Source organism: Anas acuta, chromosome 7 (genome assembly GCF_963932015.1).
Source record: "Anas acuta chromosome 7, bAnaAcu1.1, whole genome shotgun sequence".
Taxonomy (NCBI): Eukaryota; Metazoa; Chordata; class Aves; order Anseriformes; family Anatidae; genus Anas; species Anas acuta.
This window is the reverse complement of record NC_088985.1, coordinates 1,897,585-1,903,803: the sequence shown is the minus strand read 5'-3', so window position 1 is coordinate 1,903,803 and position 6,219 is coordinate 1,897,585. Positions and strand designations below refer to the sequence as shown.

Here is a 6,219-nt window from a genome sequence, read left to right as displayed (position 1 = left end):
CCAGCAATGCCATTGCAGCTATATGTGTCTGCATGAGATTTCTTGCCTTGGACAACCCAGTCATTGAGAGAGCACACAGAGACAAAACTGTTCCCAGAGCAGCAGTCCCAAATCTGTAAAACGTCTGTTTGCCTTGGCTGGACGTCAGACTTCTGCCATGCTTTCAGACACAACTGCGTATGTTGCACTTTCCAGTCTTGTTCACGTATCATCAGACTCACCCGCAGCTGCTCACAGGTAGCATCTTCTGTTGTTATCTCTCTGCCTCTCCCCCAGAGACATTTTCATGACACCATTTTATTGATGGTCACAAGAAGATGCATGGCATTTACTTTTTTATTTTTTTTTTCAGAGATGATTTGGTGCTTCTCTCACTATCACAACTTAGGGCTGTGGCATTTTCACCGAATAATTTCAAATCATTTCCCTGTAGATCCTGACGTGCTTGGTGGCACACTGGACTGCAAGCTGGTGTCACACCTGAAATCTGATGTCATCGGTGGTCAAATCTTACAGGTTTCTTGTGGCAAGTGAGGTAGGATGGCACACCAAAGAGACACAAATCCTTTCAATAGGGGAAAAAATTATGCTTTACCTGCTCTATGCTTTACCTACTCCCAAGCTCTGCCCAGGATGCCAAAAAAAGCAGCAGCCCTTAAACCCTCTCTGGAGTCTGTACTTAGTAGTAGTGGTCACAACTGGATTGGGTGTTGTTTGTTTGTTTGTTTTCCACTTAAAAATAAGCTCCAAAATCTACATTTGAACCCCTGAATTCAGCAAAAAGGTGGGTAACAGAGGGCAGGCCTTGGCTTGGGAGCAACCTCATTTTGGGGTCATGAAATGGGTCACCACACCAGTGCCTCAATGACAGAGCAGTTAAGTTATGCATGCCATTGAGTTGAGCAGGGCACGGCTGTCTCCCAACCATGTGGAAAGACCTAATGCTTTTAAATCTGGACAAACAGCACCACAGCACTTTTCCAAGTGTCAGCAGCACCTGGTTGTAAACGCTTCATTCAAAATGCCCTGAAATTCAGCCTGAGCCCATCTCGAGCGTAGTTCAGTGTCCGTGTAGAAAAAGGCACTCCACGGTGCCCATTTCATTACTGTTAGGGTCTAGAAGGGTTTTAGCAGAGACAAATGTTTGATTGATGCAGCACGATACCCCAGGGACTGCAATATCTGGACACCTGGAGAGTACCCATTTCGGAGAGCCTCAGAGTCTCCTGGTCGGCAGAAGAGGCCACAGTCTCCATGCCATTTGCAGTTTGCAGGGTCTCTGTGTGTAGGCCAATGGTGAGGCCAATTGGACTGCCTCCAAGAAGCCAAAAACACCCGTGGCAGTCAGGGCTGTGTCCCTTCTCCCAGGATTTCTGCTGGGAGCAACACCAATGGAGACGGATTGGCTGGGAGAGCATGGAGTGAATAAATGGTAGCAGTGGGCTGTCCTCCACACCTGCCTCTGAGCTGCGGTCTGACTCGGGCCCTGTGTATTTATTTGCAAAAATCAGCCTGCGTAGGTGCCGTCTGAGCAGCAGTGACCCAGCTATCTGGTCAAAGGCCTGCAGGGAGCCAGGAGATAGGGCAGGTTAACGTTTAACCTGCAGGGACTGTAAACCAGCCAGGGGCTGCTGAACCTTTGGAGTTTGATATGACGATTGGGGAATAACCGGAGTGACACGTCGCAAACTCCCCATAATCAAGGAGACCTCTTCCCGTGTGGTGATCTCCCAAATTGCTCAGGTACGCTGCCGCCCTCGGGCTCATCCCACCGTGAGGCCGGGGGTGTGGGGGGCTCAGATGGCCCCCCGTGTAGTGGGGCTTTTGGCCAGCTCTGCACAGCTGGCATGGGGAAGAGGAGGCTCGGCCACGCGCCTTCCCCTGCCGAGGACCCACAATCAGATGCATGCCTCGGGCACTGCCCAGAAATGCTGGGGTGGAACCAGGGGGTGCCCCAAGCACCCCATGGCTTGGCCCCGCAAGACTCGCCTTGACATTTTGATAAGCAAGGTGAGCAGACAAGGGCATTCGGCATCATCTCTGCCTGGGCAGCGGCAGCAGGGAGTTTTTTTAAGCGCTTTCCTCATGCCGATCACCCACGGTTGCTGAAAACTGAAGCCAGACAAGGCTGGGGGGAGGAGGGATTTTCCCTGCGATAATTCAGTCTTGATTTGTTAAATTGCAACTTTCCAGGGCTAATCATTAAGGACCGCTTCACTTGGCCTAGCTGACTTCTTATTCCTACTTTTCTTTGCAAAAGGTCAGTCTTTGTTTCAAATGCAATTACTGCTCCTAAAAATCTCAAATTTCCCTAATCTGTTCCAAATAGTTTCCTGCCCAGTCCTTTAATGCTTCCCTTAAGCTATATTCCCTCAGCGAAACAGGAGGCTTAGGCAGGAGTGAGTGCAAGGTTGGCTTCAAAGCATCTGACACATCATGATGTTGCAAATAAAACAGGGTGGGGAAGGAGGCTGGGCTCAGCATCAGGTGTCTCTCATCCTTGGAAGGAGTTTCTAGGGTGCGCTGCATGCATTTGGTAATGCAGCTGTTTTCAGGAGAGCAGCCTCTTTCTAAGAAAAGTGAAATATTAAAAGTGAAGTATTTTCTCAAGGCTCACGTGCTGCAAATGCTGCATGCGGGCAGCACTTTTCCATACCTCCAAGGCACATTGTACCTAGGGATGCTATACCATTTGCTTTTAAATACCTAAAAGTACCCGCTTTCTGTGGGACAACCTGGAAAAAAACTCCTCTCTGGAAAGTTAAGGGATTACACCCTCATTGCTCAATTGGACTCTGTCCTGCAGTGTGTCTCACCCAGGCTAAGAGCTGGTGTGTCTCATAGCAGCTCAAGAAACTTAAAGAGCCTGATTTTAGGAAGAATACAAAGAATACTTCATGTTATATGGATATATATGGGAGCTGTAACTCTTCGCGTGGGGTGGCTGCATGGGGGCAGAACAGTCTTCACTGGATGTGCCTGCATGGCTCGATACATTCAAACAAGAAGGTGCATCGATCCACACAGGATAAACAGGGGTTTGTTATCTCATTCATGGAAACGGTAACCAGGTTTCTCCGAAGGGCTGTGAGCTGGCAGGCTCCAGGCACAAAAGCAGTTGGGAAGAGCAGGGTTTGACCTTGCTTCTGCTTTGGGGCAAGCCCTGGGACCAGTGGGCAGGCTGGCAAGGTCTGCATGCTTCAGAAAATGACAAGAAAATGGTGCACAGAAGTGGTCATGGGGAGGTTAAGCGGTGCTGTAACAAGCTTACTTCTCATCGGTGCGGGGTTTTCTATGCCAAAAGTGCCTTTCATTGTCTTGGCATTTTAGAGTTTTAAGAGAAACCTAAAATGAACAATAACTTTTGCTGCAGAGAGGGAAAAATCAAATGAAACAATACTGATTTAAAATTATTGTCTTCCCTTCCTATTGACCTGGGGTTCTGGATTCTGTGCCCATGATAACAAGGCAGTATTGTTAACAATTTGGCCAGAAACGAGGAAGAAATAGGAGATACACCTGTTGAATAAAATGCAACCCCCCGCCCCGCCTTGTAATACCATTTAACATAATAGCCATTATTAGCGGCAAGAAATCTGTGGGTTAACCCCCTGAAAATGATTGAATTCCATAACAATTATTTCCATTAACTTTTTTTTTCTTTTGGGTAAATAATATTAAAAATACTGCCTTAATTTGCTGTAGGCATTCACAATTCCTGAGAGCAGCCATTGAAATGGGAGTTTTCCTCCTGTCAGGACAGATTTGCTAATTGATTGATCACTCTGGGAACAAAGAAAGAGAGAAAGTAATCATGTTTCCCTGGTCCCATGACAGCAGCTCTCCTCCTTTGCACTTACTGGCACTGACACCTGGAATATGGGAAAGGGCTGAAATCCCACAGGTTTAGGAAATTAAATGTGACACTATGGTTTGGGGGCTGTGTGCTGGAAATGGGAACAGACTCTTGGGTGGTGGAGGTGGGAAAGTACCCCCTGCAAAAAGATTTTTAGGTGTTCTCAGGAGGAGGGAGAGAAGTAGGGAGAGTGGAGGTACTTGGAAAACTGGGGGCTGGAAAGGCTGCTTAACTGTGCTAGGGTATTGGGAGTTGTTTTGTAGGGATTTCTTCCTCTTAACGAAAAGAGGTATCATTTCTGTCTCCATCCCAAGGAAATCCACCCGATGGAGGAAAGCTCTCTAACAAGGCTGATACATTAGCTATGAATGAATTTGGAGCACTAATTAGTAGGAGGGCCCTCATTTCTAAGAGCAGCACTATCACAACAGGATGCAGGTGGTGCACAAGCCCTGCAGGCACAGTGCTGTCCAGCCACGGTCCCGAACCTTAAATCAGGATGGCTTAACTTATCCTCTCTGCTGGAATAAGCAACTGTCTAGACATGCTGGTCTAAAAGAGGCTAAAATTTGCAGGATGCCTTATGAGAAGAGCTTGTCTGGCCTTATCAACTCAGGCAGAAGCCCAAGAGGGATATTGCTTCTGCTGTAAATGCATCAGCCGGGAGATGTGCTATTCCCGTCCTTCCGCCCTCCCCATGGCTCGTTTTCTCTGCTCAGAAAGAAGCTGCTGCCTGGATGGAAACATTACTGGAAGCTATGACTGGGTTTGGGATGTGTGTGTGGTACTCCTCCTCAGATGAGAGGCATGGAGATGTATGGTATCTAAGGCACCCCATGCAAATACGTTCGAAGCAGCCAGCCGAGCCACCAGCTTGTCAGGAGAGAGGGGGGGGGGGGTGAAATGCTCTTGCACTGCCGTCTATCTAGGTCGCCGCTGGGGATGGGACTGGGAACCTCAGCTGCTATGGAAACCCGCCAGGCTCGGCTGGCTGCAGTCCAGCTGCTTCCCATCCTGGCAAGGAGTGGAGATGTGCAGGCAGCTCTCTGTGTGACGGCAGCGCCAGCAGCCCGCCACCCTCAGTGTTACTGAGCAGTTTGCTGCAGCCCTTGCACCTGCCTCTGCAGAACCGATGTGTCCCACTGAGAGGGACAAAGCCTTTTGCGTGGCCCTTGGGGTGGGGATGGGATGTAGCCTCTCGGCACTGGTGTGATTCACACCTTTGCATAGCCTCCTGCAGCTCTTACACACGATGAAATCCCAACCAGTGAAACTTGGTGCAAATTCACGCTGATCCCAGTACTGCAGTTTGATCACTCAAGCCCTTGGTGAAATCAGGACACAGCAAAATACAAGGGGCTAAATTAGCAATACACCAGCACTTTCCTCCATAAGGCATAGAGAGCATGCCTCTGCCTGTGCAAAGGAGGCTGCAGAGCCAATGTGGATTTTAACTGTTTGCTTTGAGTGACCACCAATCATGGAACAAGTGCATACAATATGCACTGCCAGACCTTTTTTTACTTTCTTAAGCAGCCTGGAAACTTTGCCCTGTGCCATGCCAAAACCCAGCTCTGCAGGAGAAACCATGAGCATCAACGGGGCTTTGCTGCTGCCCTCAGCAGGGGCAAAGGCATGATTGGGTCATGCATCGGGTACCCACCAACCTCCACGCCTCCCCTGCAAAGCCTGAGCTCACTCCATGCTTTCCAGGCATTAAAGAAATCCCTCTGATCTGAAGGATACACGCACACACACACACACACACACACAAATGCTTAAATATAGACTTGATTCTATGAAATATAAACCAAAACAATAATCAGGCTCCAGTTGCTGCGGAAAACACTCATTTTGCAATTAGAGATGGGAGAGAGCTATTGCATGGCTCAGTCCATCTCCCAGCCCCCGCACATTGTCAGCAATTGAAACACAGGAGAGCCTGGGAACACAACAAAAAGACATCCAAAACATCCCACAAACCTGCACAATAAATAGCTCCAAAATCTGCTGTTACACAAATGTCTCTATTTCCAAGCCTGCAGAGCTCAGTGTGGCAGAGCCCAAGTGACACAAGGCTCAGACCCTGCAAAAACATGGGCTCATGCCCCATTTTTGGCACTGAGGATAATCCACCTATTTAAATTTAATTATCTGCTTAAGTCTTCCCTTCAGAAGACTTCACTGGCAATCTCCTGCTATGACAGCATCCATGATGACATTGTGAGTCCTCAAGCTCAGCATTGCATTTGCACACCCATTTCTACACGTGCCCATGCATATGATGGCTTGAAGCTCCCCATAGGCTTGAAGCTCCCCATTTGGTAAATAATGGGCAGGCTGAAATTATAGGCAGGGAGGAG

The 6,219-nt window shown here is 48.5% G+C and overlaps 1 protein-coding gene across 5 annotated transcripts in view; it reads left to right on the top strand.

The window, feature by feature from the left end:
- The first annotated feature begins 1,605 nt into the window (after positions 1 to 1,605).
- A1CF (APOBEC1 complementation factor) overlaps positions 1,606 to 6,219 on the top strand; it is a 28,225-nt gene continuing 23,611 nt past the window's right edge. For 3 of the 5 annotated variants that reach the window (XM_068688454.1, XM_068688450.1, XM_068688453.1), the window contains exon 1: positions 1,606 to 1,743. The gene's annotated coding sequence lies outside the window, so the exon portion shown is untranslated. Of the gene's footprint in view, positions 1,744 to 2,193; positions 2,261 to 6,219 lie in introns of all 5 variants that reach the window. The other 2 variants (XM_068688451.1, XM_068688452.1) reach the window with 2 other exon arrangements.